At 34.5% G+C, this 24293-nt stretch overlaps 1 protein-coding gene and 1 pseudogene across 5 annotated transcripts in view; both read right to left on the bottom strand.

The window, feature by feature from the left end:
* The window catches only part of Lrba (LPS responsive beige-like anchor protein), a 728436-nt gene that overhangs the window by 89495 nt on the left and 614648 nt on the right, over nt 1–24293 (bottom strand). The window lies entirely within an intron of this gene.
* Nucleotides 4657–9171, bottom strand: LOC131424711 (small ribosomal subunit protein eS6-like; annotated as a pseudogene).

Genomic DNA, 24293 nt, shown 5'->3' with positions numbered 1-24293 from the left:
CTTGGTAGTAGAATACTAGACTAGCATGCATGAGGCCCTGGGTTCAATCCCCAACCATAAAAACAAACAAACAAAAACTAAAAAAATAACTAGTGACATCTATGGGATAAATGATTTTTATGAACAGTCAAATTAAAAGATCAAATATCATTTACATACTTTTAAGTTCAGAAATAATCACATGACCAGAAGGAAATAGAACTACAGTCCAGATTCAAAGTTCTTCATACTTTATGCCACTACTACTCCTCCAGGCTTCTAGAAGGCCTGATTCAGTTCTAAGATACAAAATGCCATGCATATACATTTCAAATACAAATGTGAAAATCACTGATTAACTCTCCTGATGAATCATACTTTTAATGAGAGAAAGAATGAAAAATTTATTTGGTAAATATTTAATTGTACTTATAATTAATTAAGAATCTTAATTTGAGTAAATTTGGATCATCAAAAAGGCAATACAAAATTATAAACTTGGAATTTTAAGTGTTTTTCACTTGAAATAAAATCAATACAGTCTTCTTCCTACTCTCTCTCTCTCTCTCTCTCTCTCTCTCTCTCTCACACACACACACACACACACACACACACAGAGATTTAAAATGAACTGGCCTGTTATGTTTGCATGTGCTGGATTTCAAACACTAGTGGTAATGTTTCCTTAACATTGATATATGACCTCTGTAATTTACATTGAAGAAAGCTGTTTTTTTCAGCCTAATTAGAACTGTTTCAAATTTTCCTGCTAAATATATGATATAAAGTCCTTTCAACTTTTTTATTCTAAAGTTTCTTTCCATGTCAACTTTGTTCCAATCAAAATATGCTTTGAATTAAATGATTTTGATTGAATATGTGGATCGCATTTCACTTCTAAGATTTAAAGTCCAAAAAGGAAAAGTTTAGCCTGTTCAAACAAAGCAAGAGCAGCCACTTTGCGGAAAGCTATTCACATTTAAGAAGACTGACAAATTGTTTGTGTGCACCATTAGGTCTAGTTTCTGCAATAGTTGCCAGATTTCCTGTCCCTCTAATAAGATACATTAACTCCTAAAGTGCTGGTTCTGAATTTGTGGTGAATATGAGTAACTTTAGGAAATTTTAAATCTACAATTTAAAATTGTACATTTAAATTCACAGTTTCCTGCCTGGAAATAAACTAAGGCAAAAAGAAAATCTGCTATTAACTAAGGTGCATCAAAATTCTCAAACCAAAAAGGTCACAGAAAAATCAACATATTTTCCTATTTGGCAGATACACATTCAGAATACAAATTTCTTTCCAAATGGAATTTGATGGAAGTGATAAATCCATATCAATCCTTATTTTTTTCTGAAAATGCATTCATTTAACCTGTTTAAGAATTACTTTTATGGATGAAATACAATAGTAGAAATAGTGAAATATTTAATGAACTTTAATCTACTAACATGAGCTTAACTTACACCTACAGTGATTACAAATATATCACAATGTTTCAGAGTTCACATAATACAAATTTATAACAAAAACCAAAAACAAATTTTACATAATTTACCTAGAAAAATTTAACATTAGGTACTTGAAAATATATGTGAAGCGATGACATTTAAGACCAGTAAGTCACAAAGAAAGGCCAAAAAAGAGAAAAAAGGGATCAAAGATTTAGAGAAAAAAATTGTGGGATGCTAACAATAAAAATAATATATCTGTGACAGTTTTAAAAAATGAAATTTAGTCAATAACACACTGAAGTTCAGCCCGAGAAGCAGATAGAGAAATCACTAAAAGGAGTTCTCTCCTTCTAAACTGCCCTTGAACTGTTGGGCAGATGAGAGATTTTTGGAGCAGGCAGTACACAGTTCATTTCTACATTTATATCATTACTAGAGAAAAGTGTGTGTTAGTATCACATCTTGATATACCCATCAAGCACTCGTGCATCTTTTGGCAGGGAATCACTGTGTCTACGATTGTTATTGTGTAGTTTTAAATGGACTAGTCAACCAGCTGTTATATATTTTACACACTGAAGGCCATGTTTCCTTTGAAATTCATAGTTTTAATCTCAACTGAAGTCTGTATTGCTGTGTGCCAAGATCAAAAGGATTAGGCAAACTTGTACAATTACCCTCCTTTTCAGAGAGATGATTTTTTTTTAATGTTTAAAATACTCCTGTATGCTGACATTTTATCCCACTATTTTCTTTAGAACTATAGAACATTAAAACATTTAATTAACATTTCAACCTTAGGTCATTCTTAATCTAAAATTTAGGAATTCATAACACACAGATATGTTAAACTAGTTGTAGTACAACACACACAGGAATAGAGAGGTATATTAAATTCTAGTATGTTAAGAATGGATGGGAACAACTATACCAGTCTTTTATTTACTGTCTGCATTTTATGAGTCTTTGTTCAGAAAATAATTTGTAAAACTTGCAATAATGTGTATATTTGGTAAGTGACATTTAACAAAAATGAAGCTAGGTAAGCAAAAATAAGGATAAGAAGAAGGTGTTGCACAGGGAAATTCTATAGACTGTTAGAGGTGAGCCATGTATTTGGTGCTAAGCTTTCTAGCAGGCAACATAAAGAAAGAAACACAAACAATTATAAGTCAGAAATGACCATAATGTAAAAACAAACCAGATGGTCTGGAAAACACATTATTTCTGTTCCTGAGATAAGAAATTCCTCCCTCGGCAATATGATGGAATCCAGGTATGTGACTAGCAGAGGGACTTACTTAATCCTGGGACAGATTTAAGGTATAGACAAATGAAGAGACTAGAGACTCTTTAGGCAATCCTGAGTAAACATTATTCCTCTTGGGGAGGCTTTGAATGGTAGGTTCTAGATTATACTTCATGACAAGTGCCTGGAATGCAGCCATTTTATTTTGTCAGCTAAATGAAGGGCCACGTGTTTCAGCAAGAGGTAAACCAAGCCACAAGGTTTAATAACCTTTTAAAAATGTGAGGAGCATCAAATGAAAGAAAAGGTAGTGGCCCATGTCAATACAGGTCCAAGATTCTCCTCAGAAAGAAATTTTGGGTAAGTTTCCCACACAGATAAATAAAAGTTTGCAAATGCCAAACACAATGTCCTAGTACCTACAGACATAAGATGTTTAAAACAGATAAACATGAATGCTCAAATCCAAAAAAATTAATAAAGTATCCCTAGGAAATTAATTTTGAAGATTGTACATAGCTATTATACAAAGATAAACTGATTACAAAAATATATTAATCTAAAAATCTCAATTATCCACTTACATTTACAAAAATAAATAGGTTTCCTTTTTAACAACCATCAAAAATGTATTAATTTGGTACATAAACTCCTGGAGGTTTATTTTAGAGTAAGTTACAAAAGGAAGGAAAACAAAATTAAAAAAAAATGTAATCTTTCCCCATTGGCTTATCCACATAGATCTGATAAATACTAGCAGCCTCCTGCCTTTGAAGATGGCCAGACCAGAGTCCCTACTTATTGCCAGATGTACTTTAATCCCATGGGGACTCCAGACAAAAACAAGGAGCTGTCTGCATGGCACCAATGATTCCCTGGACTGACCGCCATAAACCTGTGCTGGCAAATCAAATTCCATGGAAATACAGAACATTTATTATATCATCATTTCCAAGAAGATCCAATAAAGAAAAACCTGAGTTAAAGACAATAAATGCAAAAGTTGTAGAATATTTTTAAAGCATTGATAAATTTAGTCAGAGGTTCAAATTATATCTGTGTTTCCTTTGTGTATGCAGTTACATAATGTACATAACGTAAAACTAAAGATCTTTTTCACTTTGCAACTACTGATTAACATTAACAGTTCTCTCGGCCATTCATTCAACAAACACTGACTGATGACGACTATGTGTCCTGTGTGGGGCTTGATTCTGAGATGAAAAGTACCTTTGTAGGGGATAAAGAAGGCAAGGTTAGCTCTAAGATGACTACAATAGTCTAGGGGAGAGGAACTGAAAGCCTTAAGAAAACGGCAGTGGTAAAGGAGAAGAAGGGAGAGTTTCAGAAAGGTTTAAGATGTTATTACTGATATCTCAGTACTGTTGTGAGGGGTGAAGGAAGGGGAATCTGAGATGACAGCCTGGTTTCAACTTTAGGCTTTAGCACACTGGAGTAGAAACAGTTTAGATGGCAGAAGATGGGTTGAGTTTGGAATTTAGTGTTCATGTTGTGAACTTTTAAAAATAGACTTGAAATCAATCCTAAGCCTTTGTTTAGGATCTAAGGCTAAAAACTATAACAGAAGTTTGTATACTGTTTCAATATTAAAATACAACTAAAGTATGTTCATGCTCAGTATTGGCATGCCTTATCCACCCCCATTTTTAGTTAACAAAAGACCACCAAGACTTCATCCCAGTGCTATCCAGTAGGAATATATGTAAGCCACATATATAATATAAAATTTTCTGTTAGCTACATTTTAAAAAGAAACAGGCAAATCAATTTGAGCAACAAACTTAATCGAGAATATAAAAATATCACTTTAACATGCAATTAACATAAAATTATTATTTTATATTAAATATTAAAAATCTGGTATTCATTTTATTATTTTTTATTATCATTTTACTATTTTATAGAGGTATACAGTATAACTTAGACTAGCCACATTTCAAGTGATCAACAGCCACATGTAACTAACAGTTATAAATTAAACAGTGAGGCTTTATTCAGTTTTGAACACTGAATCTGAACCAGATTTTGATACAAAATAGAACATAGTAGTTAATATTTCTTACTTTCAAAATACATCTTCTACTAAAAACAAAAAAAAACCTTACAAAGCACAAAGTACCTGCTAGACTAAAATGATCCTCAATATAGTTTTAAAAAAAATTTTTGTAGTTGCAGATGGACAGAATGCCTTTATTTTATTTTGTTTATTTTTATGTGGTACTAAGGATTGAAACCAGTGCCTCACACATGCTAGGCAAGCGCTCTGCCTCTGAGTTACAGCCCTAGCCCTCAATATAGTTTCGAAGATGTCATTACAATTCTCAGTACCATGAAGAATAGCTAGACCTTGAGACAAGACAACAGAAATCTAGTGTCTTCAAGACTGAAGCAGATATAATATTTTACAATATATGTTCTTTAGCTACTTACAGATCTCAGAAGAAATGTGGCAGCATTTGAAAGATGGCACTATGATCACCTTCTTTTAACAATAAAGTTAAAAGGGCTAAAACTACCAACTGTGAGGTCTTTCTTCTGCAAATCTGCTATCCTTAAAGAGTCCTGGGTTAGAATTCTTACATATTGGCTACTGAGCTCTATCAGCTATTCACACTGAGAACTACTGCAGGGCTGGGGTTGTAGCTCAGTGGTAGAGCACTTGCTAGTATATGTGAGGCACTGGGTTTGATCCTCAGCACCACATAAAACAAACAAATAAATAGTATCACATCCATCTACAACTAAAAAAGAGAACTACTGATAACCACAGACTATAACTGGGCATAGTGGGACGTAATCTTTTCTGAAAGTCAGATATACGAAATCTGTAGACAATGTGGACACTGTTCATAACCCTCATAAAATGCATCTCGTTTTAGTAGCAGATGAACTAGTCTCTTTGTCCATTTGAAGAGATTTCTTAACATTTGTAATAATACTCTTAAGATTCTCTAAATCACAGCAAATTATGGATCTGGTTCTTTCTGCATTATCAATAGAATAATGGCTAGTTTATAGGATCAATCTTATTTATTTTTACACAGTCATGAATATATAGGCAATATAAGATCAATAATATAAATTTCTTAAAAGAAGTGGAATTAAGTAAACCATCTTTCTTGACCTTTTTTTTGTTTTGTTTTTGAAGGTCTGATCTTATTTGTTACTCTTGAAAATTCTTCATTTTGACTGGACTCAGAAGTAGAAGCTCTCAGAGAGGAAAGCCTGTGTCTCTTAGTGATCTCTTCCTGGCATTTTTGCTTTGGCTTCTTTCATTTTCTTGGCCCAAAGTTTGGCGATACTCTGCAGCCTTCCTTATTCTGCTTAGTACGCTGTTTCTTCAGAGCAGTAATCTGGTGCTTGTGTTACAGGACACTTGGAGTAATGAGAAGCTGAATCTTTGGTGCTTTGGTGGTCCTGGGTTTTTTGCCTTCCTTGTTGAAGGGTTTTCTGACAACGTATTGATGGACATCATCTTCCTTAGACTGAAAAGTTTGCAGATACTACTAACTCTTTTGGGTCCAGTAGATGACAGTAGTACCCGTGAGTCCAGGAATATTCTTCTATCTATCTATCTATCTATCTATCTATCTATCTATCTATCTATTTATTTATTTATTTATACAATAACCAAGTTAAGAATGCTCAGATTGTAATCCACAATGCAACCTTATTTGCGCTTTCTCTCTCCAGTTGGCCTTGGCTCATAACAGAAATGCCCCTTACTCAGTAGCAGGTGAACCGCGCCATGGGTCAAGACACCCTGCTCTATGGGGAAACCTTGTTTGTCGTTCCCACCACTAACTCGGACCACATAACCCTTTCATTACACCCAGAGCGTCAGCAGAAACTTCTGTGGCCATACGCTTCTCATTAAAAGTACCAAGTTTGCGTTCATTGTCCACTTCAATGAGTTTCTGGCAGCCAGTGGCTGGGAAGGAGATGTTCCGCTTCATCTTGGTACAGCTGATCGTCCACAAGATGCCATGAAAAAGAGCAGTTTCGTTTACCTCTTAACTGAATTCTCATTTTCTGTTCTAGGCACACCACTGAAAATGTTTTGCTAAGGTATAAGTCCAGCAGATGCTCATCTTTCCTCCCTTCGCTCCAGGCACCATGGCATCCAAAATGTCAACTGTCTAGTAGACGACTTTTGGTGTGCTTCAGGTAGCTCAAAACTTAATATAACAACAACAAAAAAAAATTAGATGGATAATTTCCCCCACTTTTTTGGTCCTGAATTAATTCTTTCATCCAGAAAAACAAGTAAGAAATGTATTGGTCCTCTTCATTTCTTTTTCTTCTCATACACCAAAATGTTACCCAATCAGACAATAAGCTTGCTAACTATCTTAGAAATTCTTTCCTTCTTTTTGTTTCATACTTCATTATTTCTTGGCCCAATGATTCAAACAGTATCCATACTGTTCTCTTTCTTTAAAATTTCCCCTTTGATCCCTCCTCCCGTTGATCCCACTAATCGCCACTGAATTTGAAGTGACTGCTCTTCTCAATGGGTTAGGGAAAGGTGGTGCATGCATATAATCTCAGTAACTATGGAGGCTGAGGCAGGAGGATCTCAAGTTCAAGGTCAGTGTCAGTTACTTAGCAAGACCCTAAGCAATTTAGCAAGACCCTGTCTCAAGATAAAAAAAAAAAAAAGTTAAAAGGACTAGAGATGTTGCTCAGTGGTTAAGTGCTCCTAGGTCCAATCCCTGGTATCAAAAAAAAAAAAAAAATTACAAGAACAACAAAAACCTTTTCCATGGTTTCCTTCCCAGCAGTGAATCTCCAACTTTAACATGCATGAAAGTCACCTGGATTCATTGGCTCCCATTCACAGAATTTCATTAGAATTAGGATCCCAAGAATTTTGCCTTTATGATAAAATCTTAGGTGATATGATGCCACTGGTCCAGAAATCACTTTTTGGGAACCACTTCTGCAAAGTAGCCCTGCTTCTCTTTCATGGTAAATAACACAAGTATTATTTTATTATTTGTTACATTACATGTTATCACAAGCTGTACATTTATCTGTTGTTAATCTCCCTTACTAAACAATAAATTCCAAACTGCAGGTACTATATACTGTCTCTACTATATGACATGTATATAGTAGACATCTACAAAGCATTTATTGAATGAATAAATGAATATATCACTTAATCTATTTCTCTAATTAGTTACTATCTGGTCGGGTCTGCTCCTCATAATGACAGCCCCAAAGGGCAGGTTTCATATTCTTCCAATTCTGTGATCACACATCTAATTATCCAGTAAGGCCTTAATAAATGTCTATCAAATGAATGACATTTAAGAAATTCTTCTGATTTAACACAATTCAAGGTCTATGCTGAAGCACTTGTACTTTCAACATTGTATAAGAAGCATGAACTCGACCACAGAAACTTTATCCAGTTGATACAGTGCAAGAAAAACGAGAAGAATTTCTGTGATTTCCAGCCACTGCAAATGAGAGACCTACAATTTGTTAACCATATAATCAAATTTGAGGTAGGATGATTACATGGGAAAAAAAGTAAAGTGGATATTAAAGTATCATATTTCAAGCTTTTATTTTCTCTTCAACAACGTCCACAAGATGGATGCAAATAACATCAATAATACACTCAACAAAGTACAAAGACAGACGTGCATTATGCAAGAAAAATGCATGTGGAGATCAGCCTGGGGAAATGTACTGACCAACTAAAAAAGAACAGCAACACGATAACAGTGAAACTAACATTTGGTGAATGCTTATGATGTGCCCAGTTCTGTGCTAAATGTTTTACAAGGATTGTTTTATTTGATCATCACAATAATCCTAGGAGATAAGCACTACACTTTAAAAAGCTGTTTTACAAATGAAGCTTAGAATGCTTAAGTAAATTGCCTGATGTCACACAGCTAGTAAATGTCACAGTTACAACCGGAGCCCAGAGCTGTTTGACTCTTAGAGCTATGCTATTAACCACTACACATTCTTTTGAATAATTCGGATACAGAATGGTATATGACCGCCCCCCCAAATGTGGTATTCGTGAAAGTTCTAAAAATATGAAACCATTTCATACAAGAATTATTCACAATTGGTTTATATACATAACTTAGAAACACTAGTAATAAGCATTACAGAGTGGAACCAAATCAATGCGCCATGTCAATTGAGAGGCATTATTTACAGGTTTGACTGCTTTTTCACTGGTTTTTGCACTGACAGGTTATCTTTTTAAAACTAATATTTTCACCTTGTGTTACAGTTTACTTTTCTGTCTTCTTTCCTAGGATATGAATTTATAGAAGGCATTGGTTATACCTGTATCTTTGGAATGGAACACATAGTATACATGTAATAAAATACTTATTCAATTGAATAAGAAATTTATATCATTTTTCATTAAATTATATTCACTTATATTAATGGATATTTATATATTAATGTATACCCTGTAATAATTTATATTAATGCATGTTAACTGGGAGAATCTAAATTTTTTAAATTAGCCTTCAGATCACGATAGAGAATGGCAATGTTTTTGTTGGTTACTAGATTCAAAGACTTTTGATACAGAAGACTGTAATCCATTAAGCAAAAAACTACTTTGAAAAGAAAATTTTAAAAAAGTTCATTCTTCTAATTTCTAAATATCAATGAACATCAGCAACTTATATAAGATTTTATGTATTTTAATTTCTATATTTTGTTTTGACACATGAACTATTTGTTCATAAATGAAGTTGTTCATAGGTTCTAAATGAAACTGCTGTGTACAAAGAACAGAGAAAATGTCCCTTATTTTCTACTTCAATAAACATTTTCATTTAATCTACTGGTTATATGCTTTTTATTAATCTGGTGGGGGGCACGAGGGATTGAACCTAAGAGTACTTTGCCACTGAGCTACATTCCCAGTCCTTTTTATTTTGAGACAGGGTCTTGCTAAGTTGATGAGGCTGGCCTCGAACTTGCAATCCTCTTGCCTCAGCCTCCCAAGTAGCTGGGGTTTCGATTACAGGCATGTGCCATTGTGCCCAGCATCTTTGTTAATCTTTGGAAAATGTTTTAAATACTTGCAGGTAACAACAATGCACAAACTATCTACTCAGGACACTGACTACATGTTTTTCTTTTAGTTTTAAAATGATATAACAAACATTATTTGCTTTTGTGATTCTAACATTTTTTAAATGCGCCTTTTGACAAATGCTTTTTTTTAGTTGTAGATGGACACAGTACCTTTATTTTATTTATTTATCTTTTTATGTGGTGCTGAGAATTGAACCCAGTGCCTCACACATGCCAGGCAAGCACTCCACCACTGAGCCACAATTCCAGCCGTGACAAATGCTTTTTTATTAAATACTATAACTGATAAGAAACAAGGATGCCAAAGGAATAAATCTCTTGAGATTTTCTTTAAAGCTTTTCAGACAACCCCTGGTAAAACACACTGAAATACTACTAAATTCAGAGTTGGAATCGTTATCCTTGTTAGGTTTGGAGAACTGGATCAAGGACATGAATGTATTCATTCGGCGGAGATCATCATTTTCCTTCTTTGTTGTTCAAAAACACAACTTTTCTGGGTACCAAGGCAGTTAAAACCAACTCAGGATATAGTTAAAAGGTCAGAATCAAATATATTAGTAGCAACTTAGGCTCTTAAATTTATCTTAAATATGTAGGTGAAAAGACAAGCAGCATGGCAAGAGTTAATTGAAACATTCCTGTTTTGCACTGAGGAGTGGGGGCTGGGAGAGGGCTGGGGGTGGTGAGGCAGGGAGATGCAGAGTTAATCAGGGAGCAAATCCAAAGCCAGGCATGGATAGGCCTCACTAATGAGCCTCAAGTACCCTGCAGTGGTTTTCAAACTTAACTGGCTTCAAACGATGCCACCCCATGACAGAATGCAGCTAGCCATAAGAGGAGGGTGATTAGAATAAATGACTGGAGTAATTAACTCTGATGTGAAACCACCTGATTGGAAAAGAGAAGCCAAGAGCTATTTAGCTGATGGTCCTCCAGTAGAAAAGGAAGCTTTCCCTTTCTCTTGTGTGGGTGTTCAGTCAGAACTCCACTCTTTCAAGTAGGTATTTGGTAGCACTAATGAAAAGCAGCTTTCATTCAAGGGCCTCTCAAGGGCCTTCCCATTCATTTTGAAAGGGGAAGAAAATAAAAGCTTCAAAGTAGAACTAATTTACTTTACTCCCCTACCTCTTAGTGAATTTTGCATTAGTGAAGTCTGCATCAGTATTTTCGCTAACAATCTACCTCCAAATAATGTCATCAAATACTAAAAATTTTTATGTATGGAATAACCAGTACTGATGAAAATTAACATTTAAAAAGTTTATCTTTCTTTTAAAAATGTTTTACATAGAAAACTTGAAACCTAAAGCAACTAATTGTTGATCAGTTTACAAGTCTTCCTTTATAAGTGCTCCTGGAATCATTTTTCCTAGAGCAAAGACTTTGGATTAAGAGAGAAGGGTATAACGTATGAATGAGGTACATTTGTTGTTAACGAGAAAACAAAGAATAAGGTTAAAGTAAGGGAAGAAAAAATACTTTTCTTTTTTTTTTTTTCAAAAAGACAGCTTTCATAGGATGCAAACTGAGCCAAAGAATCCACACACTCTCTTGCCTGCTTTATTTTATGAAGAGAGGAATTACAAAGACTTGGGGGCATTACTACCTGCTGTTTTACAAGTAATCATCAATTCATTGGGCCAATGTTGTTCTGTACCTGCTGAGTTAATGTTCCTCGGCACACCCCTCCCCCAAAACAGGTTCAGAAGCTGCCCAGTGACTACTAGGGTGCAGTAGCACATGTAACTTAGCACATGTTTATGCCTAAACTTGGATTTATTTGACAGCTTTACACCTTTGGGCATGATATAATTAAATGTTTTGACAGCTAAACAAAAACTGTATAAATTTAAAAGCTATTAGGAGCTCAGCATCTAGAATCAAAATGAAGTAATTTGCTTATACCCTAAGTCACTTTTAGCAATGCATTCCAATAAAATGCACAGAGAAGGATATTTGTTTGTCCCAATGGCTTAGCTAATTCTATCATGTTCTTCTATGAAGAATATTGTTATGAATGTTGATAACAAATTGAATATCAACACAGACAAATAAACATATTTAAGATGGTCAATATAACCCTTAGATAACTTTAGAAGCAGCAATATTGAGAAGGCTTAGACTGAGAGATTATTTCATTTTGAAAGGCCATGGTGTGCTATTTAAGAGCTTAAGACAGCACAAGAAGAGCGAGTGTTCCCCCAAACTCAGACATGAAAGTCAGTCCTCATTCTCCCCCAGTCCCACCTTCAGATTTTCATAGTACTCTATGCTGCTGTTTCCTCTGAGATTCCAATTCCTACATCTTGTGAAAAGAAAGGTCATAATTCCCCTAAATTCACAGCCTGCCATCAGAGAAACCCACTGTTTAAAATCTGAGCTCCACAGAGTGTTCCATCCGCAGTACTATTAAACCCAAATTTAAAAACTTGAATCTCTCTCTAAAAATGGAGAAAAAATAATTCACACTGTAAAAAAAAATTGTCCATTAAACTATCATACTTTAAAATCAAAGTATGAGTTTTATCTACAGTATGGCATCATATCACTCTGGACAGTGGGTACAGAGTGCTGATTAAGGACTAGCAAAAAAGTTACATGTGCTCAGTACCTAAGTCAGAACCATTGCTGAAGCATTTGAACTACCAATGTATAAAATCATTTAAAACTCACTTTCCATTATATAGCAATCAGGAGAGACACTTTTCACTAAAGGTAACAATGATAGGTTGTTTATTTAAAAAAACAAATCACTAAAATGTTTGAAAACCAGTCCACTTTTCATGTGGTGTTTATATTTCACTTAATCATCCTTCCAGGAAAGACATCTCTAGAGGAAGAAAACACTGAGAACTAAATCCTGTTTAACTTACACATGCTCATGTCAAGTAATTTAGAAAAATATATTCTAAAAGAGCTTTTTATGTACACATCTAAAAACATTACTGTGTTATCTAATTGTTCCCTTCCTCTCACTCAGGCTAACAGGAGGATGTCTTTTTGTGTACCACATTTGGTATCCCTGGCACACAGCCTGAAACAGATTAAACTTTATCCAACGTTCAAATATCTGATGGTGTATAGGCGGTGGAAAGGAGGGCCTGGGGACTCAGAAGATGATAGCAGAAACTATATTTTTTAAACATAAATGAATCTTCTTAAACACTAGGTTTGACAGTCAATATTCCTAATAGAGGGGTAGATGTTTGAAAATTTAGTGAATTTCAGATCCAAAAATAGTTATTAATAAGTGAATAATGCTACATATTAAAGTAGCCATCTTAAGACATGTTATCTCAATGTCCTTTTATTATTTCATTATTTCTCTTCTCCATGGACAGCATGTTTTGAAAAATGTTATCAAATACACCCAACAAAAATGTATAACTGGCTACAAAGACCTTGTGATTATAAAGATAACCAATGGTGCAGACCTGGTATGATTTAGCTGAAGGCACGGGGAGGGGAACTTGGCTGGTGTTGCCTTTCACAGGTAAAGGTACTATGTTCAAAATGTTTAGAAACTGCTGTGGCAGCTACAGGGATTCAACGACCTTTGGCTAAGATCCACAGAACACATATAAACACACCACGTGTAGTAAAATATACTAATTTTGTAGACCTAAGACTTTTATTTTATGTACTGCTAAGAAACGAAAAGAGCTGCAAAATAATTATATAAAAGCTTTCTTAGGCAGAATTTGAATTTTTTGATGATTAAAAGAGCTTGCAAGGCTTTTTAGACATAGATTTTAAGTATCACACATATGTAAAAATAAAAATATAAATGACATAAATTGGTTATTCGAAAAACATTTCAGAGTCCAACTCTTCTGAATTGCTACCCCACTTGAAAGTGTTGATGACTATATTTTCCCATAGAACACTATCCTACATACCTTTAAAAATAATACTAAGGGAGCAATTTTAAAAAGAGTTCCTCACTATTATCTGTGGAATTTTCTTCTAAGTCTAAATAATAATAATAATAACATTATTATTATTATTATTATTATTGACACAGGGTTTCACTAAGTTGCCCAGACTGGCCCTGAACTTGTTGGGTTACAGTAGGGCTCAGACCTCCTGCCTCTATGCTGTAAATTTTGATGTTAATATTTTCTTGAACTTTTTGACAGTCTTATAACTTGTCCCTTAGTGCTTTCTTCATGACGGTGCCAATTCTAGTTCTTCTGGCTTAACTATCTTTTTTCCTCCATTGTGACATGCTTTCTTAAATTTTACCAGAGAAGACTAAATACTATGTTATTGCTGGGCTGGAAATGTAGCTCAGTGGTAGAGCACTTCCTTAGCAAGCATAAAGCCCTGGATTTGATCAGACAGTCTTAAATTAAAGAAGCTAAAAATCCCATATTTTGGAGAAGGAAGATCTTTATTTTATTATTTTTAATGTAACTTCTTTTATTAAAATATTAGGTAGTTTATTTTAGTAATATAGTCATTCATCTGTATTCACAGGGGATTGGTTCCAGGACTCCCCTATCAACCTCAAGATAACAAAATCTGCAGATGTTCAAGTCTCTTATTAAAAATGGCATTAATTTGCATATTACACATATCTTCCCATATACTTTAAATCATTTCTAGATTGCTTATAATAACTAATGCAGTGTAAATGTTATATAAATAGCTGTTATAATCTTTGGGGAATAAAGACAAGAAAAAAGTCTGTACATATTTGGTACACATTTTTTTTCCTGAATTTTGATCCATGCTTTGTTGAACCCCTAGATGTAGAACTGCAGATATGGAGGGCTGTGTGTAATATTGGAAACCTTCTCATTACAAGTTATTCAGAAGTGAATAAAACAAATGTGCTTCTAAGAACTTTATTTTGAAATAATTTTAGACTTCCAGAAAAATGCAATAGTATGAGAGTTCAAGTGTACCTCTCAATCAGCTTCTCCTAATGTTAACAACTTACATGATCAATGTACTATTATCAAACCCAGCAAATAACATACTAAACTATAGAGATTAGAGCTTAATTCTGTTTCAGGATCCAACCCCAAACCCCACATTGTTTTTAGTTGTTGTATCTATCAATTACAAAGGAACAAATAAGCTTTTAGATAAATGCTGAATTAGAAAGAAATAGCAAAGTCCCCAGGAGCCCCAAACAAACAAGCAATAGCAACAAATGAAGGAAGGTACTACACAGTGGTAGGTAGGTAAGGATTAAATCCTGGGATTCCCCTCAGCCCCTCAGTTTCAGTCTCCCAGGAGTCTGGTTTGGTTTTAATGCTCATGTAGAAAAAGATGAGACCTTGGCTCCTTTGTTAGGTTGGTGGAAGTAAGATTTCCTCATACTTAAAGCTGGACCTGTCAAAGAGCCATGACCTCAAGGGACAGGACAATGGAAAGTATAAGAGAAAACCAATCTGTCCTGACTTGGGCTAGATGTAGGGAAGCCTTTCCTAGGAATGTATGCTCAGATATCTGCCTCTTATATAGACAGATTTAAAAGTACAACCAATGAGTCTGAAATTTACATGCAGACTCATCTTAGGCTGTGATACATGGAAGATGCAAAATACACTTACTGCCATCAAAGAGTCTAAGAGAGAGTAGTTCTCCTGAAGATTATCACACAATCCAAAACTACAAACTACACAATAAAATAAGACTATCAAGATAAAGAATCACATATATGAATACATGACTAGTGTAATTCCACATCATATACAACCAAAAAAAATGGGAAGTTATACTCCCTATATGTATGATGTCAAAATACATTCTATTGCCATGTATAACTAAAAAGAACAAATAAAAAAATAATGTATTAAAAAAGATGAACAATTATCAAGATTGAGAGTATAGTTCAGTGGTAGAGTACTGGGTTCAAGTCCCAGCACTGCAAAAATTAATACATATACATAAAATAAGTAAAATAAAAAATTTTGACAGCACAAAAACAGAGCTTCATATAAGAGCAATTTCAAATTGGGAAAATAATGTTTTAAGTTGTTAAAGACATACAAGGAAGGAAAATATACAAAGGAGATAAAGGGATAAGGTTTGATTTTTTTAAGTTGATCTGATAAAGAACCAAACAGAATCTCTAGAAATGGAAAAGTCAGTGAATTTATTGTAGACTGATAAAACTGCAGATTTAAATACCTGAAGAAAAAAATTAGTGATCTAAGAAACATGAAAAAATTGTCAGAACAGATAAGAAATAAATATAAAATGGAAAATATAAAAGAAAGGCCAAGGATTGGGAATGTAGTTCAGTGGCAGAGCATGTACTTCTTAGCATGTGTAAGGGTCTGGGCTGCACACACAGCCAATCTCACTCTCTCAGCCCAAATCAATCAATCAATCTCTCTCTCTCTCTCTCTCTCTCTCTCTCTCTCTCTCTCTCTCTCTCTCTCACACACACACACACACACACACACACACACACACACACACGGTGGGAGAAGCTACTATGAAATAATAAGAATAATATTGGTCTTTGTCTCCAAATCCTGGCACAGTGCTTCTAAAACCCTTGATTATTGCTTAAGGTGAAGAAACACCCCACCCTAATTGTTTTCAGAAGTACTGTGTGAATATAGAGGAAAAAAGAGGAATTCTACCAAGAATAAATTGAGAGGATGGAAAAGAGGCAATTCGAAATTTTAATACTTGAGAACTTTCCAGAATGTATGTAAGATATAAATCCTTAGATTCAAGATGAATATTGAGCCCAAGCAGAAGAAATTTAAAAAGTTCTTACTTTAGACATATTGCAATGAAACTGCAAAATATTATAGTTGGAAAAATGTTAAAAGCAACCAAACCAACTAAAAAGGAATGATACTGTTTCTCAAAAGTAACAATGTAAGCCAGAAGTGTCCTAATATTTTCTAAATGCTAGGAGAGAAAATAATAGTCAATTTATTAGCTACATTTTGTGAGGATGAAATAAAAATAATTTCAGATAAAGAAAACCACCATGTTGAATGAAGAGAACATTTCTGTAGGCTTTTGCTGACCACTGGCTACCAGTCTGCCACTTCTGCTCCACATCTACAACTTAAATGGATGACTTCCACCACCTGGGTCTCAAACCAACAATCTGTCCAAGGGTGACTATGGTCATTTGCTTCCAGAACTTTTTCCTCCTTAAGACTTCCCCATTTCCTTTAAATTCACTCCTATCTCCAGTCATCTGGAAGTCAATATTTTAGAATACCATTTAATTTCTATTCAGATAAAAAAATCCATAAATTCTACATATATATTTCTTTCTTTATATTTGAAAAAGACTTAGAAGTTGGTTTCACAATACCAACTGTACCATTCCATTTAATCCTTTATATGATGTCACTAGAACCAACTTCCTAAATTGGAACTTCAGTCATATCACTTTTATCCACAAAATTCTTAAATGCATTTTTTCACCTACAGGGTAAATCCTTGTCATGGCATTTAAGTCTCTCTGTATATCTGACCTTAAACTCCTTTTACAATTCTTAAATCTCAATGACTCTCTTCTTTATATTAGTAAATCTGAATGGCTGTCTCAAAATAACTTGGTTAGCTCTTTTCTCTCTCTCTCTCTCTCTGTTCTTTCCTTTGCTGGAATTCAATTCAAATATATATTCACAGCCACCCTTTGAAGGTCTCTTATGTGTAAGATCCTATGCTCAGCAATAGTGGGGGGTGGGTGGCTGGGGGAGAAAGACAACCAAACTACTCATTCCTCACACCTAGTTTGTTCTTGTTCTCAGTCTTATGAAGAAATGCCTTCAACCTCCACTTCCTTCACTCTTTCTCCTGTTCAGTGCACTCATACATGCTCACCTGTCAACTAAAGTGCTCAAACATCAGCCAGGTAATCACCCCAATGAGAAATGCAGAAAGGCTGTCTGGATTTCATGAACAGCAGAGCAAAATAACTTTGGTACTCCAGGTTTTTTCAGACTGACGCTCCTATTAGTATTGTAGCAGTGATTCTGAGCTATGAATGACCCTATCAAAGAAAGATAACATGTTGTTATGTTATTTTTACCTAAGAAGTAAATATGCAATTTCTGGCTTGCTTTAGCTTGAGCGTGATATTTAACAAAATATTTCACCTCCCCTGTATATTAATAAAGTATGACTTTATTCTAACTAAATATATTTGAGAATATAATTAGAAATGCTGCAATCATATGGTGATTCTAAATTATACAGGGAAGTAAACTTTGAAAAGATCAGACAGTTTTGAGACAGGTTTGAAATATATAACACACATGATCCCATGAAATGAGTGGCAAGTTCTTTTTGATGGCACAATGTCAACATTATGTGTCAAAGACACATTAAAACGAAAGAGTCATTTTGTTCAATTATCCCATCTGAATGAACAGTTACACAACAGCAACAACAACAAAAAAAGCAGGAATTTAGAACAGGAAAGGGAATTGTGTGCTGCACAGTCTTTAGCTTAGATGTTCAAGGTTAGCTACAGATTTAATCACTATAATTTTATGATTTTTTTTTATTATTAGCTTTTTGGGAGAACTTGTTTTATGTTTGCTTTAGATTTGGTGTAAACTATACTTCAGTGCAAAAGTTGGAATTTTTTTTCTATAAAAGACCAGATCCTGGGGGGCTGGGGTTGTGGCCCAGTGGTAGAGCACTTGCTTAGCATGTTTGAGATACTGGGTTCGATTCTCAGCACCACATATAAATAAATGAATAAAATAAAGGTCCATCAACATCTAAAAAATATTAACTATATATAATGTTTATAGTAATATCTTTTTAAAAAAATATTATATATATAATATTTTTTTTTAAAAAAAAAAGAAAGGAAGGAAGACCAGGGAGTGGGAGGGAGGAGGGGAGGAAAAGAAGTATTGGGGACTAAAGTGCAGCAAATTATGTTCCATGTTTGTATGATTATGTCAAAATGAACCCCAGTGTTATGTATAACCATACTGCAATAATTTTCAGAAAAGGAAAATAAAAAGATCCAATACTAAATATATGGATGCTTTGCCACATGGTCACTGTCATGATTATTCAACTCTGCCAATATAGCCTAAGGCAGACATAGACAATAAACAAATAAACATGGTAGCTGAATCTCTTTGTCACTTGGGCCAACATTTGCTGATCCCTGCTTAAGATTCACAAAACAACTTTTAAATACATTAATTGAATTCTGACCTTTTCTTCACTGAAAGAAGCTATTAGGGGTAGAACCTGAACTACTAAGAATCTGAAAGCCCAAGAGATGGCTCTAATGACTAAGGAGACTTGGTTTCCTTGTGGTCCCTGGTGGTATTTTCCTTCTCCCTCCAACTCCTTGGAGAACACAACACTGGCACCTGAGACTATCTTGGAAGACGCTGATGAATAGGTTCTTCCTCAGTGGAACTAGAAACTCAATCTGACATCAACCATGAGTTAAGATCTCTTTAAGACTTACTAGGCCAGTTGTGACATTGAACAAATTACTTATTTTTATTAGGCCTCAGTTTCATCAAAGTAGGGCAAATATCTACAGTGGAAGAATAAAATGGGTAATATATGAAAGAATTCCTAAATCAATGCTTGGCAGTAGGTGTTCAACAAATGGTAGTCCCTTCTGGTTTACTACTTTCCCTCCTTACTCAGGAAACCCCATGGCCCTACTAAATTAATTCATTTATTTTATTGATATCCATTCATTTAGAATTTAACATTTGTATCATGGATTAGGCTAAACACTAAAATATAGCAGCAAAGTCCCTGTTCTCATTCTCGTGAAGAAGAATGGCATTTATTACACAAATTATTCTACAAGATAATGTCAGACACTGATTAGTGCTACACAACCAGGTAATGATATATGAAGTAATTGAGAAGCTATTTTGAATAGAATGATGATGAAGAGGTTCTTCTGGAAAGGTGAGGCTAAAAGGATAAAAATTAGCTTCTCAAAGAAATAGTCAAAGAAAAGTATTCTAAGTGGGTGGTATAAAATACAATTCTAGCAGTCAGGTTCTGGTGTGTTCAATGTCAGAGAATAGGATGCATCACTGAGATTGGCCACTCTTCCATTCATTCTGTACTGGTCACCCTTTCCTATTCTTGTACATCTGCAGCCTCATTTCCTGTCTCTAATCTCACCCTGAGGGTCCTATTATAAGGTGAGTTCCAAAAATTCATTTGCTGATTGAGCCTGTGACATCATTACACACAAATGTCTTGATTGTTGCCAGGTTTTTGTTTCTATCTCAAAACCTGGCACATGTTTGGTCAACTTGGGTAATGCTAGAAAGATAAAAAATTTTGCTTTTCCAGGATGAGTTTGCCATGGGTTATAAGCATGGTTGGAAGGTTCTACATTCTTTATAACTTAATTCTTTAGATAGCTGTCATTTCAATAAAGCATCCTCATTTATTGCCTTCTGTTTAATAGTTGACTAATTTATTTTATCTAATTACTTGTTCTATGACATGAACAAGTAATGATCTAAAGTAAAATATATATATATATATATTCCATGGGCTGGGGCTGTAGCTCAGTGGCAAAGCACTTGCCTAGCACAAGTGAGGCATTGGGTTCGAGCCTTAGCACCACATTAAAAAATAAATAAAGACATGCAGTCTATCTACAATTATAATTTTTAAAAAATATACATTCTTTTTAAAAAATTTAACCTTTTGTGATAAAAACACTAAACAAGAGATCTGCCATCTTCACAAAATTTTAAATGTACAATACATTTCCGTTATAAGGACAATATTGTACATCAGATTTCTAGAACTTATTCGTCTTGTATAACTGAGATTTATGATCATTGATTAGCAACAATCTATCCGCCCAGCTCCTGGAAACCATCCTTGTATTCTCTAATTCTTTGCTTAATTATTTTAGATACTTCATATAAATGAAATAAAGCAGTATTTGCCCTTCTGTGACTGGCTTATTTCAGTTAATGTATCTACAAGGTTCATCCATGTTATTGCATCACTGTAAGATTTCCTTCTTTTTATTTATTTTTTATTTTGGGGGGCATTGGGGACTGAAGCCAGGGATGCTCTACTACTGAGCTCTATCCCCAGTCTTTTTTAGTTTTCATTCTGAGACAGAGTTTTTCTAAGTTCCACAGGCTGACCTCAAACTTGTGATCCTCCTGTCTTAGCCTCCCAAGTTGCTGGGATTACAGGCTTCTGCCACTGTGCCCAGCTTTCCTTCCTGATTTTTAAAAGCCAAATAATATTTCACTATAAGTACATGCTCCATTTTCCTTATCCATTCATTTGTTGATGACTATTTAGGTTGTATGTATTTCTTGGCTATTATAAAGAGCACTACAATTAATATTAGCATGGTAATATCTCTTTTGGGATCCTGATCTTAATTCTTTTGGATAAATATCCAGATGTGGGACAGCTGGATCATACGGCAGTTCTTTTTTTTTTAAGTTTTGTTGTATATGACAGCAGAATGCATTATAATTCATATTACACATATAGAGCACATTTTTTCATGTCTCTGGTTGTATACAAAGTAGAGTTACACCATTCGTGTCTTCATACATGTACTTAGGGTAATTACGTCCATCTCATTCCACCGTCTTTCCTACCCCCAAGCCCTCTTCCTCCCCATCCCATCCCTTTGCCCTCTAATGCTCCCCCCGCCCAACCCCTCATGAATCAACATCCTTATACCAGAGAAAACATTCAGCATTTGTGTTTTTGGGATTGGCTAACTTCACTTAGCATTATATTCTCCAACTCCATCCATTTACCTGCAAATGCCATGATTTTATTCTCTTTTAATGCTGAATAATATTCATTGTGTATATATACCACATTTTATTTATCCTGATATGGCAGTTCTATTTTTAATATTTTGAGAAATCCCAACACTGTTTTCCATAATGACTGAACCTTTTTACATTTCTACCAACAGTGTATAATGGCTCCAATTTCTCCACATTCTCACCAACACTTGCTCACCAATACTCATTTGTATCCTTCTCTCCCAGTGCTGGGCATCAAACCAGGGCCTTGCCTATGCTGGTCAAGTGTTCTATGAATGAGCTGTATCTCCCTCCAGACTTTTGTTTCTATTTTTTAACAAAGCCAATCTAGCAGGTATGAGGTGATACCTCACTGAGACTTCATTTGCATTTCCCTACTGATTAGTGATGTTGAGAAACTTTTCATATATCTGCTAGCCATTTGTCTTTGGAGAAATTTCTATTGAAGTGTCAAGTTCATTTTTAATCAGGTTATTAGTTATTTGCTATTGAATTGTAGGAGTTCTTTATATGTTTTATAAATTATCCCCTGATTTGACATCTGGTCTAAAAATATTTTCTGTTTCTTAGGTTGGCTTTTCACTCTGTTGATTATTTCCTTTGCTGTCAGAAGCTTTTTAGTTTGGTGAAATTACACTTGTCTATACTTTGCTTTTGTTGACTGAGTTTTTGGTCTCATGGACACAAAATCATTGCCAAGACCAATGTCAAGAAGTGTTTTTCCTATGTTTCCATCTAGGAGTTTTACAGTTTCAGGTTTTATGTTTAAATCTTTAATACACTGTGAGTGGGATTTTTATGTATGGTGTATGGTAACCGTTCAATTTCACTCTTCCGCATGTGCATATCCAGTTTTAATAAAGTTCAAATACGACATGTAAAAGTTGCTTTGTAACCTATAAAGTGCTATAATAGGTATTACAGCAAGAGCAGAATGAAAGGGTAATGGACTTGGATTCTGGAAATATGGTTTTGACTTTTTGATATTTACTAGTTATGTGACCTTGCCTATCATCCTTTCTGGGTTTCTAGTTTCCTGCTAGCTTTGTAAGGACATTACGAGGCTTAAATGACTAACAGGTGAAAGCTATTTATAAAATGTTAATATTATACTAATTTAAGTTATAATTATCGTGCATCCTTTGATCATGATTTTAAATCAGCATATTTGAAATACTACTAATAATAATTTAGAAGAAAAAATCGGTTTAGGCACTGCGGCTTTTTATTGTTTAAAGTTGCTGCTAAATGTTATTACAAACTTTTAAGCAGAAACATCACTGGTTTTAGTAAAAATGCTTTAAACACTTAGTGTGATGTAATTTTCTGAATATGGTCCACCAATATGCAAACAATAGAGCAACTATATTAGTTCATGCAATTCTTCACACATGGAAACCTGGGCCCATGATTAACCATTTAGGGTAACACTCATAAACTATACAGTATGCAGTAAACATGTCTACCAAGTAAATTAAAGAACCCCTGTGCTATGCAGCAGCTGAAGAAAAGTAGAACTTGATTAAAAAATTCTTAGAAACAGAGGATTGTTTTAATTCTGGAAGTGGGAGACGAAAAAAGTCATATCCCTCAACTAAACAAATAGTACTGCAAGTCCCTATAAGACATAGACCCGTTTGGGAGATCATAGGCCAGGTTTTATAATATAAGACATTGTAACTAATATAAGTAATCAGTCATATCTGCAAACCAATGCCCCATTTATAGGAACTTGGATTCTGTCACTTGTTTAAGTGTTTGTTCTACACCAATTTAAAAGTGCCTATCTTTCTTAGTCCCCCTGGGCATCCCAGGTTGAGTCTGTATTTTGGTGCCTGACAATCACCTTTTTTACAAAATTATAAGTACGTATCTTCCCAAATTTCTCACATACGCATTCAAGTGGCATTCAAAATTATGTCAAGCATTAACATAACAAGACAAGGACTGATAATAGTCAACAAATGTGACTACCTGTCCACTTTGGCTTTTGTAATCCATTGAGCACAGATTCACCCATCAAAATCGGGAATATTATACTTCTTTTCCCCTCTGCTTGACTGGATAGCAATCCCTAAAATGTACCCAATAATAATCATCGATTTTCATCAATTGGTTATAGTCATTCACAATCTGTATCTCTTCTGTGAGTAAATAATCAAGCTTCTAGAAGAAACTAAATAGCATTTTTATTGATGGCGTTTATTATTTTTTAAAGTGCTATAATTTCAAAGATCTTAATTGTATATGGATGTAAATGGATGTAAACTCTCCAAACCAATTTTCTAAAATGGAAGTCCAGATACTAAAAACAACTTCAAGATGTGGAAGACTGGGAAGCATCGGGAGCAGACAAGCAACTTGTGTGTGCCCATCAGAGACAGGAAGCAGATTGTGAGCAAAGATGTTAGGCTGCTCTATAGACAGGTAAGAGAGCTAAAACAGTTCTGGTAAACATAACGTACTGCCACAATCCCAAGATAAGTTTAACATATATCTAATGTAGAAACCTGCTATAGCCAGATGATGAAAGCAAGGGCACAATGTCTTGAAATAGAATGGCAACGTTACAAATATGACTGGTTTGTACACTAGCAATTACTCAGGGAGCAGAGAATGCTAAATTAAGAATATAAATTCACCAAAGCAGTATCTTAACTATCCTTACAGTTACTTACATATGAATAATAATTACTAACATGTTTATTATTAGTTTATTTCATTAGTAACAG

The sequence above is a fragment of the Marmota monax genome, unplaced genomic scaffold, assembly GCF_021218885.2.
Source record: "Marmota monax isolate L192 unplaced genomic scaffold, Marmota_monax_Labrador192_F-V1.1 WCK01_AAM20220418_F8-fsc00002, whole genome shotgun sequence".
In the NCBI taxonomy this organism is placed as follows: Eukaryota; Metazoa; Chordata; class Mammalia; order Rodentia; family Sciuridae; genus Marmota; species Marmota monax.
This window is presented reverse-complemented; position numbering and strand designations above follow the sequence as displayed.